Source organism: Pogona vitticeps, chromosome 1, assembly GCF_051106095.1.
Source record: "Pogona vitticeps strain Pit_001003342236 chromosome 1, PviZW2.1, whole genome shotgun sequence".
Classification (NCBI taxonomy): Eukaryota; Metazoa; Chordata; class Lepidosauria; order Squamata; family Agamidae; genus Pogona; species Pogona vitticeps.
This window is the reverse complement of record NC_135783.1, coordinates 11,789,232-11,801,637: the sequence shown is the minus strand read 5'-3', so window position 1 is coordinate 11,801,637 and position 12,406 is coordinate 11,789,232.

Sequence of the window (12,406 nt, the reverse complement as noted above, 5' to 3'; positions counted from 1 at the left end):
ACTCTCCCCTACGGAGAGAATGTTTGCCATGGGAAGGCTCTACAGGCTTTCTTCCGATCCTTTAGAGTTCACAGGTCAGCAGGCTGTGTGGGACAGTTGAGAATGGATTAATGCTTTCTAGTCTTAACTCTTCATCTTGGTGTGAGGCTGTCGGTGAGAGCAAGGCCCCTCTCACGGGAGCGCCATCCCCCCCCCCGCTCTCTGCCGACAAGGAGGTGCAAACACCACCCATTTCCCCTCCGAGGAAGATTAGACCACCTGAGCAAAACCCAGGGAACGTGGAGGAGAAACTGAGGGGGATGTCCGTTGGAGAAGGCGGGAACATTTTGGCGGGAAGAGAACGACAGCCCTGGGTGGAAGTAGAGGCGGGGCTGGGAGATATAAAAAAGGAGGAGCACAGCTTGCCTCATGGTTGGGAGTGGATATGGCTAGAGGACTGGAAAGGTGGAAAAGCTGAGGGTCTCAAGAGAAGAGGCAGATGTACGGAGAAGGAGTGAGAATACACCTAAGCCCTCTTGTCGGAGTGAGCGTGAAACTAGGGAGTGGAGGAGGAAGCTAAGGGAAGAGAAGGAAAGAGTAGAGAGAGAGAAGAGAGAGAGAATAGAATGGCTGATGATGGAGCAGCAACAGAGGGGATCTTTGGGAGACTATGGCCGGAGAACTCAGCTTCCCGAGACCCGATCTGGACCGATGACCGGAACAAAGATACAGTACCCCTATTGGAAGAGGAAAACGGACAATTATTAAATGCTGACCTTTCCCTGGACTGGCCGAGTCCCTGGAACACCCAGGATACAAAACCCCTTTAAAGTTGAAGATTGGAGACCCTCTCTTAACACGTTGTTAGAGGGAGATAATGGTTGGAATACATTTGTGGGCCCTGGTTGTTTGTTGAATAAACCAATAAATATAGCCTCTATTTCTAAGCCAAAGAAGTCTGTGAATTTATTTGAAGAAAAAGGGGAACCTCACACTTGGATCCACACCTTATCTGATGAGGGGGTTTGAATGTATCAGTAAAGCTGAGAGCAGCGCCATAGACTCAGTTTTGAGGTTGGACTTCAAGCAGAGTCACTCCGAGGCAGAATGATCAAACTAAGAAGCATCCCCTTTCAGGAATTTACCTCAGAAGAGAATTGATGGTTTCAAAGATTATAGGGGTGGGGGAAGTCTTGAAGGGCAGCTAGTGGTGGAGGGTCCCTCAGAGGCAAGGAAAGAGGTACTCAGGATGATTCTTTTGAATATTTAATATGAGTAATTTATAGCTTGGAAATCTATAAAGAAACCATGCAACATGAAACAGGAGATAGTGCCTGTATTATGATACTCTCATGTTGGAAGTTATCCAATCAGCTTTTGGGGAAGAGCAAAGGAGAAACAGAAATGGCACTTATGCTAAAGAACGAAATGAACTAATATCCAAAGGATTCCAGTTACCAATGTTTACAGAGGCAAAAGGAGACTCTGGACAATGCATGTAATTGGAACACAAAGGAATGAATTTTTAAAAATTGAAACTGTAAAGCAAGAAACAGAATGTTTAAGCATTGCAATGAATGGAATGGGACATATTCCATGTTTCACCCTAGAAGTAGGAACCCTTGACAGTTAAATAGATTTCAAACTGCCTTAAACATATTGTGGATATTATCTCATGAAGAAGATAACATTGCTTTTCAGTATATATTTACTGAATCATTTAAATGCCGGTGACTGCCCCACTTTTTTCCAAAAACCAAAACTGTTAGCATGCCGCACATCAGCTGGGGAGTCTGAGGAAATCTGAATCAAATCCTAATACAGACACATACCTCATGGCAACGGTATTGATGGACAAATAGCTATCTCTCAGCTAAAACCATCTTAAAGGTTTATTGCTGGGGGAAAACCAGGGAAACCCCATGTGGGTTATAAAAGAACTAACTGAATGCATGCATAAATTTCTTATACCTTCATCCTGTCAAAGGGTTAATAAGGAACAAGGCAGCTGCTTTGCTAAAATAGATCCCATCTGTTAGAGACATTAACATATAAATCATGCCAATTGATACTCAGATGGCATTTACCCTTATAGAAGTGTTCACAGTCTTCATACCTAGTTTGCACGTCCCACATGCATCCTGTGTTTCTTTAAAGTCAGTGCTAAAGCTCTTTGCAGATGTGACACTTGATGAGCAGGGATTATATGTTTGACGGACAGGGATTATGTGTAGTGAAAGCAAGTGAGTGCACATAAGCATGTTGCCTTATGTATAGAAAGAGGCACAAAGGTCTCTGCTCCCTAAAACCTATACATTAGAAAATCAGACTGTGCAGATTTTATATCTGGAGGTTATGGGCCAGAGGTGCTGATACAAGGACATGTTGACACACAGGTCTCAATGCAAGTGTGACATGGAAAGAGGATGTACAGGAAATTGAGGGACCAAAAAGAACATTCCAGTAGAACAGAGGACTGGAACGTCTAGCCCAGCGGTCCCTAACCTTTTTGGGGCTGCGGACCGATTGGGGGGTGCAGGCTCTGTGCGTGGGAGGGTGGGGGCATGGGTGTGTCACACTCGTGGGTGGGAGTGTTCTGCTTGCGCAGGGGCGTGTCATGCTCACAGGTGGGCGTGTCACACTTCCAGAGGGGCATGTCACACTCATGGGCGGGGATGTTGCACTTGCGGAGGGGCGTGTCATACTTGCAGGTGGACGTGTCTCACTTTCAGAGGGGTGTGTCACGCTCACGGGTGGGCGTGTCACACTTGCGGAGGGCCATGTCACGCTTGCGGGTGGGCATGTCATATTTGAGGAGGGGTGTGTCACGCTCATGGGTGGGTGTTTCGCTCTTGCGGAGGGGTGTGTTACGCTTGCGGATGGGCGTGTCACACTTGCAGAGGGGCAGGTTTTTTTAACCTGGCTCCAAACAGGCAACAGGACTGCCTTTAACCAAAGTGTCTGCACAATGTGACTGTGAAACGCCTTTCCCAAAGCCATTCATCATCGCTCTGAAGGGGGAAACGCTTATCCAAAAGTTAATCTACAGTTGTGGCAGCTGCATTAATAAGAGCTTACCTTACTTACATGGTGGCGCTGTGGGCTAAACCGCAGAAGCCTGTGCTGCAGGGTCAGAAGACCAAGCAGTCGTAAGATCGAATCCACGCGACGGAGTGAGCTCCCGTCGCTTGTCCCAGCTCCCGCCAACCTAGCAGTTTGAAAGCATGCAAATGCGAGTAGATAAATAGGGACCACCTCGGTGGGAAGGTAACAGCATTCCGTGTCTAAGTCGCACTGGCCATGTGACCACGGAAGATTGTCTTCGGACAAAACGCTGGCTCTATGGCTTGGAAACGGGGATGAGCACCGCCCCCTAGAGTTGAACACGACTGGACAAAAATTGTAAAGGGGAACCTTTACCTTTACCTTTACCTTACCTTATATCAGTGTTTGCAGATATACTGTTTTTTTTCACTTGCAGGGACTCATCATGACAGCTCCCATAGCCACAATATCAACAAAAATGTAAAAACACAGGGAGATGTGTTGTTCCAGATCAACAAATCAGCTTGATCAACTCAAGTCTTGATTGTTCATTTAAGTCCAAGCCACCTCAAAGTAATCTGCATTACATAAGGGATACCCTGAAACAGTAGGTTCTTGCTGAGAAAACCCATCCCACCTTCAGCACCACCTACTGTGAAGATGACAGTTTACATCAGGGGAAAAGAGCGGCTTGAGATGGAGGGATAGCAGAGTTAGTCTGTTATTCATTACAGTACTTCTTGACACCCAGCTAATCGTTATTGCTCTGATTGCATGAGCAACTTGTTGTATTACACATTACTGAGGTGATACAATGCCTTAGCACCAGGGCAGAAGAACCAGGAAAATACTTTCTGGTGCCATCTAGTGGTCGATTCTGATACTGTAGCTGGGAAGTATAAAAATACAAACAACAAGAGGAAAGGCAACAGTACAACTCAACCAGTTATCTCAGGAAGTGATTTACTCTCCAGCGCTAGAGGGGTCCAAGAGAAAGTTATACAACTATCTGCCAGGTATACTTTAACCTGGAGTTCTGCATTGACTCTATGACCTTGTAGGCTCCTTCCAACTCCATTATGCTATGATTCTAAAAGGATTTCCCTTGCCATTTATAAAGAAAAGAAGGCATAACATTTTGAAAACAAAATACCCTTACAAGTAACTTTTGCAAGTAATTAGATGTCCTTCTTTATGCCTAAGTGATGCAGAGGTTACATGTTCTGCCAAAAAATTATAACTAGTAGTTCTGTTATCATTACTCCCAAAATTAGTTAGAAGTAACTGCATTACTTTGTAATGAGCTACTTCCATGCTGTGATCAGCAGATGATGTCATTGTTTCCAGTGATCAAATAGGACAGCACTTCAGTCCCACCTCTGCTATGTGGGAAATCAGGATGGATCTATCTAGTAATTGACATTGTGTAAAAAAATTAATCCTTTTTATAAATCTCTTGGGCCAAAGTCGCCAAGCAACAGTGATGTTCTGCAGCAAAGGATAAGCACTTACAATGAAGTAGTATGGAGACGGTGTCATGGATTCCATTTCCCATCATCTAGCACCATTGGCGACATAAACAAAGGCTGCTGGCAGTCCAAAGACAACTAAAGAGCCACGTGTTCCCCATGCTTACAATGAAGGGTATTTCTTAAATAAGGGGTATATAATAATCCCAGCTAGAACATGCATTTTCATGGCCTTTCTGAACAGAAAGCCTGAGCGTAGCTGTTATCAAGCTGTAATGCTTTGGGAATGCATTCAGCTGTGAAACACAGGCATAGCAGGAGGTAATTACCAGTGGATCATTACACTTGAAATTGGCTAGATTTCAGCCTATGCTGAAGTGAAACGAGCAAAAACTCAGCTTCTGTTTTCTGGTTAGATTAATTTACTTCTGACCAGTCCTGCATACCAATAATCAACAAATGCCAGCCTTTTGTTTCCCTCTTTGGTATCTTCTGTGGTTGGAACTGTGTGTTGAATTTATGGTAGCTGGTTCTGTGGTTTGTGGAGGGACAGTAGCAAAGTGATCGAGCACGCGCTTTGTATGGAGGAGGTGATGGGTTCGAATTCTAGTCTCACCTATCTGAAACACTGGAGAGCATTAGAAGGAGCAAGTACCATATTCTCTCTCAAAGCAAAATGGCTCCCTACGTCCATGGAAAAAACAAAAATGCAAAAATTGTGGATGATACTCATTTGTGCAAAAGTTGAAGAAACCTCAGCCCAATCAAGGCCTGCAACCAAGCGTGTCCACACATGTGTTTAAAATTAGTATCTTATTCCCATGTTGTTATTTGTTCTGGAAGACAGCCAGGAGGGGCTAGGGCTTAGAATATTGGTCCTATGCTAGAATGCAGTGGGTGAACTCAAACTGGTTGCCGTCTCTCAAAAACACAGAATTATAAAGATAAAACGGTGTGTGTGACCATATACAACTTTGAACTTTCTGCAGGACAGATGGGATATGATCATGATGTTCGGTCGAAAGGGGAGAGGTCCCTGCACCGAAGAAAGAACCAAAGAAAATCTGGGTTCTTGTTCACATGTAAAATGAGCAAACAAAACTAATACTGTATCTTCTTTGGATCTATTGCTGTAACAGTAAAGAAAATGACAGTGAGGGGTGAGGCTATGTACTCCCCTCTGAGTGTATTCATATTGTGGGGTTGAATAATGTGTGAATAGAACTTGTGATTAAATCCAGTTCCTCAAAATCTTAGCCCATAGATTCCTCTCATATCCTTCCTATGATACAATCCTTGTTGAAACAGAGATGCTTATAGTTGTATTAGGAATGTGATAGAGAGCACATGTTCTATCACTGAGCTCTCCAGATATTACTTGGGGGGGGGGGGCTGCAGTTCCCACAATCATCATAAGGAATAGCACTTGAATTTGTTTTTGGACTCCCAACTCCCAGAATTCTCCAACGACTCTTCAGGTGGAATTTCGGGGGTTCCAGCCTACAGACGCCTACGTTTTGCTCATCTGGTCCAGCGCGTAGGTCTGAGGCTTCGTGGCCTCATTCCAGCCTTGCTTCCAGTTCTTCATCTCACAAAATGGAAACTGATGCTGTGCTTCCTGGGAGTGGTCGTTTTTTGGGAGGCGCCTTCTAAAGAACCTAAAGGGCAACGAGACTACCACTCTGAGGGAGCACTGTGCCACCAGCACCTCAGCAGCATAGGGATGGATGCTGCAGGTCCCATCGGGGTCTTGGGTCCCAGGGACCCTCCAGGTGCCAGGGTTGGGTGCTGCCTGCTTTCCCAGGTCCCTGCCTCTTGACTCTTAAATCTGGCACACTGGGCTCTGGAGCTGGTGTGGATGCAGTTCCTTGTCCCCGGTCTCTGCTTCTGAATGATTGGAAACCACTAGACTAGAGGGCTCCTGCCAGGAATCGTCCTTCAGCTCCCAAGTCAGGTCCCCCACAGTATACAGAATGGGCTCCGTTCCTCTGATGTTGAGCCCCAGTCTCTTCTTCCTCTCCCGATGCCTCCTCCTCCAAATGTCCCCAATCCCAAAGAAGGGCCTGAGCCTTCCTCCTGGTCCTCCTTTGATCCCCCTTCTGCGCCCAGGTCTTGCACTCATCACCTGTAGACCTTTGCACTTCTTTCCTCCTCCTGTCCTTCAGATCTCAGAGCAGCAGGCTCTTGCCAACCTTTCAGGGAGTGTGGGGCTAGAGCAGATGGCCCGCCAGGGTCACAGACAGCAGCTTCCTCCAAATGAGGTACCTGGCTGCAGAGCTAGAGACAGGACGTTCAGTGCCCCACTGGGCATCTGAGAAAAGCCAGCCTGCGCGGCCTTGGGCGAGCTGCACAGTCCCAGGGCATTCCACTACCCCCCCAATGGGAATGGGAAGCTACTTTTGAGTGCTGTATTATAGCTCCAGTTACGTCCTGCCTTCATTTTTTCCTAGAGGGGAGAAGAAATATTGACTTAACCAAAAATGAGAGAAATCCCCTCAATGAATTTTAAAAAGTAACATTTTTCTGGGAAATTATTCCTCTCCCAACTTCATTTTTGCATATAATTTCACTCCTTTTTCAGCATGTTTGCTCACAAATAACTCCCATTGAACTCTGTTGAGTTTGCAGGGTTAATCTCTGATATGATTCCCTCCCTCTGCCCAGCATGAGACACCTTTTAAAATCTTTAAATCTGTTTTTAACCATCAAGGTGTGTTTTTTTTGGGGGGGGGGTGGAGGGGCAGGACATGCTTTCCACATATAAATCATACTTTCCCCAAAGTTGACCTTTTTTAAAAAAATGCACTGTAACTTTATATTTTGGTAGCTGCTAGCTTCAGTCATTGCCTTTTCTATGGAGGGATAGACAGCATCATGCTCCCAAATGGCATGATCTGCTGGAGGAATGATCTGCCTGCCCTGCACAAAGGTGTGTTTTTCTATAGATTTTCAATTGCTATCCAATATAATAACACACACACACCCAGTGAGTGGCAGCCATTTCCTACAGCAGTAGCCATTTTGATTTTAACAAAATTCAAAGAACACTTCAGAATGGTGCTTTATTTCAAAAGCAAAAAGGGTTCCCCTCCAAATGGCTTTCTTTAACCCCTAAAAACAAATTACCTCATGTTTGAAACATAGCTAAAACAGATGACAATTTCAATTTGAGAATTATAATTATTTTTGTAAAGCTCTGTAATATCCTTCATTCCTCTATTGTTTCTCATTTCAGATTTTAGATAGCAAGTTTTTTGGGGGCAGGGACCCTATCCTTTTGTGGACATTATATTCACTGATGGCACCCAATCATCATCATTTTAGAACTGGAAGGGACCCTATGGATCAACCAGCTCCAGTCAAGGAGGCACATAAAGAAATAATTTGGGGATGCTGACCTAAACCTAAGCTATTTCTTCCCTTGGTGACCTCACCATGACTAGGAGAAAAGGAGGGATGAAAATTAAGACTCTATTACACAGTCTCTAACTACCATCGGTCATTTCACTAGATAGAAAACCACAAGGATAGAGTCACTCAAAGTAATCAAAACGCAAACTTATAACAAGCTCTCTTTCTGTTTACACACTGAGCAATACGAACATCAGCAGATTTCAATACATGGATTTAATGCAAGAATGCATCATTTATTAACAAGAACGAGGCTGAGCTGCAGCTAATGACAGAGACTGAGCTGAAAAATCAATATAGAGTTATAAGAGAAAAGCATCATGTGTGCATGCGCGCGCACACACAAACACACACACACACACAGTATTTTTAAAGTGACATGAGTGAAATATGTTTTTTGTCTTGTCTATATGGATTTTGGCAATCATTTTGTGCAAAGCCTCTCCATTGGGAGAAAGGATAAAAATAGAATAGCTCTAAGAAATACATATTTGGTCCACCCTGTGTAACTAGTAGGATGTTTTAGCTGTATATTTTACGGTAATTCGGGTGATGCACAGGGATTAGCCTGACTTCTTGACCTTCAAACCAGTTCTTGCTGGACAAATCGTAGGAAAATGGGATCTAAAGCAGCAAGTCTGTTGATTGCTGACGGAGGCGGAAAATAATCCAGTTTGTGCAACCAAAGAGGGGATTCCTTGAGGTCTGGAGAATGCAAGAAATGAGTTTATGATGGTTGGATGACCCAGGGTTGTATTTTTATGAAGAAGGGACAGGTGGCTGGAAATTGTGGCAGTCCTGTCTGGAAGCTGAGGAGGCCCACGGGGATCAATTAATGACACTATGTTGGGCTGATGTTGCTTCACTCCCAAAGTAGAGTGAAGGGAGACAAAAACACCAATCTAGTGTGCCCTAGAGTGGTATTACTGTACAGTTTTCAGCCTGAGCTTGGTACATTTATCAAATAGTTTGGCTACCGCTAGACAACAGAACAGGATTTAGCAACTTTTGACCATCTAGATCAGTGGTTCCCAACCTTAGGTCCCCAGACATTCTTGAACTAAAACTTCCAGAAGCCTCCACCACTAGTTATGTTGGCAAGGGCTTCTGGGAGTTGCAGTCCAAGAACATCTGGGGACCCAAGGGAACCACTGTTGTCACACTGCACCTCACAACATTCCTCATCACAGACTTTTGCAGGTCTTGCTGATGGAAGTGGTAGTCCAACTAAGTAATGGCCTCTGGGCTAACCCACTGGTTCTTAACCTTGGGTTACTCAGGAGTTTTGGACTGCAACCCCCAGAAGCCTTCACCACCAGCTGTCCTGACTGGGGTTTCTGGGAGTTACAGTTCAAAAGCATCCGAGTAACAAAGGTTAAGAACCACTGGGCTAACCAAAAGGCACCTCCCTATTCATGATGGCCTATCTAGGAACCCAACATCTAGAACACCACACACACACACCCATCCTGTTTCTCAGCAATAAATTCTCAGCCGTATTGCTGAGTTTTTAAGAGTTTTGCCAGAAGAGAGATTCTGCTGGTTGTGAATTTCACATGGACAGCTATACTAAAAACCGAGGCATTAAGGGCCAGGAAGCAGGCAGAAGATATTAAATTTACCTATTGATTTGAGTTCAGCATCCAATTTGCTAGCTTCAGGCTTCTGATTTAATTGCCAAGGCTAATCGTTATAAACAATTCCATTGCTCATGAATTTGTCAAATCCTTCCTGCAAGCCCTCTGAGCAACTGGTCATCACTGCACTCTGCAATTCTAACTTCATTCAGTTTAACTGCATATTATATGCAATGGAACTGGTGGACTTTGACATGAATGCCATTTCCAGGGCTACTAGTGTTCACCTGCAAGATCGTTTTGGGGAACGGTGAAGGAAAGAAGGAGGAAAGTGAGCCATCTTCACCCATAGAGCCACCAGGGGAGGAGAAAGGGAAGATAGAGGTCTGTCTGGTAGAAGAAGGGGAGGGAGGAAAAGGGGAGGAGCTAAAGATGTCAGCATGGGAGGAAGGTATAAAAGATCAAGGAGAGAGGAGATTAGTCAGTAGATTCGAGAGTGAAGGAGTAGATTCAAAGTATGAGAGAACGCGTGGCCTTTTGAAAGACTTTCCTAACCTAAAGGTCAATGGGTTGTTACAGACCCAGGGGTGAAAAGAGTAGGAGAGACGATGTTTGAAACTCAAGAATGGACAGTGATTGCTTTCCCACGGGGGCAAAGAGGTGGGAGGAAGGGTATCCAGCCAAATCAGACGTACAACAAGCCACAGAAAGAGGGAGACTGGGCTCAACACCCGTGTTGCAGCGCCGTTTGCAAGGTACGGAGTACCCCTCTACGGAATTCCATGGATTAGGAGCGTTTTGGTCCAGCCCCTCAGTGAGTTATCCTAATTTTCAAGAAAAACTATCCTCATCTAGTTATGGAATTTTGCCTGATTTGTCTTGTTATGATCTGGTTGCAGGGGTTGTTGAAACACTGAGAGTTAATAAAGTCGAAGTTGTAAACAGTATGGACACGTCTCAGTCATTATTTCCCGCCAAAGTTGAGGAACTGCCGCAACTTTCAAATGAACCCAATCACAGGAACCCTAACTTGAAATGGGGGTCAGTCCTCCTACCCCCATCTAGAAAACTGGATCTGGTTGTATGCTCACAATCACTTGCCCACATGTGCTGTCCTGAAGGCTGTGACAATATGTGAATCATTTTATGTACAGTATGTATGTATGTGTGTATGTATGTATGTATGTATGTATGTATGTATGTATGTATGTATGTATGTATGTATGTATGTATGTATGTATGTATGTATGTATTCATTCATTCATTCATTCATTCATTCATTCATTCATTCATTCATTCATTCATTCATTCATTCATTCATTCATTCATTCATTTATGCCCCGCCTATCTGTTCATTGCGAACACTCATGCAGACACACTCCCAAACCCCTCCCCAGTGCACTACTCCCATTATGGCTGAACCATCATCAACAAAGTTACTGAAGCAAGGGGTGAGTGGCAAAGCCTGAGATGGAGAAGGCTGAGGAAGTCAATCTATAGACTTTGCAGATGAACTGGGACCGTTCCTTCTTGATTCAGGAGGGCCAGGTTTTCAGCTCAGCAGAGGAACTATGTCTGAGGGATCTTCCCTCATTGTCTGCCATGTGGCCAGCCAGCTCCCATAACCCTCTGCAGCTAGATCAGCACTTGACCCACATTTTACCCAGCCAATTGGACATTTACTGAGTCCACTGGGGGGTGGAGCATCTTACAGGTGGATCTGCACGGAAGAGTGTGCACTCCAGTCCATTTATATATATAGATGGTTTTGTTACATATGTAACACAACCACATCTACCCAGAATGTATGCTGCTTTGAGCTAAAAGTACATTATGATAAACATACAGTATAATAAATTTTTAAAAATGGCACTGATGTGACCATTAAAGGATGCTTGACACTATAGAATGATTTAACTAAAAGTCATGTTGATTGTTAAGTAGCTGCTTCTAAGTATTGTTCAGAGCCGCTCAAGTCAAAGTGTGTGATGCTTGAAAGCATGATGTTATTTTGGCCTCAGACCCATAAATGTGATACATGCTTCCAGCTTCAAGACTCCAGTTGAAGACCTCTTTGGTAACTGGGTCCATAGTTGAACTGTTCCTTAACATCAAGATGTTTTCCCTGATGGTCCGTTGCTATCTACCCTCCTGCCCAATAAATCTTGTCCCTCCTAGGCTTCCAGGCTAAACAGGATGGCTTCTTGAACTTTTCCTTTCATAGGACACCTTCAAATCCATTGACCCATGTTTGCTGCCCTCCGAAAACCTCTCATAAGTTTTAGTGTAGATATACTTTGTCAATGTATTTTTCAAAGAAAGTCCTGTCTGTCGACAGCTTTATGAAGTCAAGGAATACAACTGTAACGTGACACTTCCTCTCCCATGTTAGCACTGTGTCTCCCACTATCTCACACCCTCCCCTTCTGGAGGCTCTGCCAGGACATGTCCAAATCTGTCTGATGTGGATGTTAGAACATTAGTTTTCCTTTCCAAAGTTACAGTGAAGGTTTGTGCAAACCCGCAAGCAAAGCAAGACTGGAGGAGCTGCTTCGCAAGCTGTAATTATCTAAAAATCCAGAAGCAACTCTTGGGAAGGGGGGGTGGAGGCTATAGGTCTATCATTATTGCTTGCACGGTGCTGCCAAAACAATAAGATTCCCTCTTCAGAACCTTGCAGTCTCTGGGAAGATATCAAGGGATAAAACATTGTGGATCTCTTTAGGGACTGAAGGACCTCAAGTGTGCTGTAGAACATGGGGTTTATCCAGAGATTCTTGCTAAAATCCACTGCTGATAAGAGATAGCCTTGTTAGTCCACTCTACCAAGAACCAGTTGGTTTCCTAGCCCAGTCAGAGACCTACCTTTACTGAGGCAAATTTCAAATTTTCAAGTTTCTGTCTTTAATCTACCCAGCATGCGTG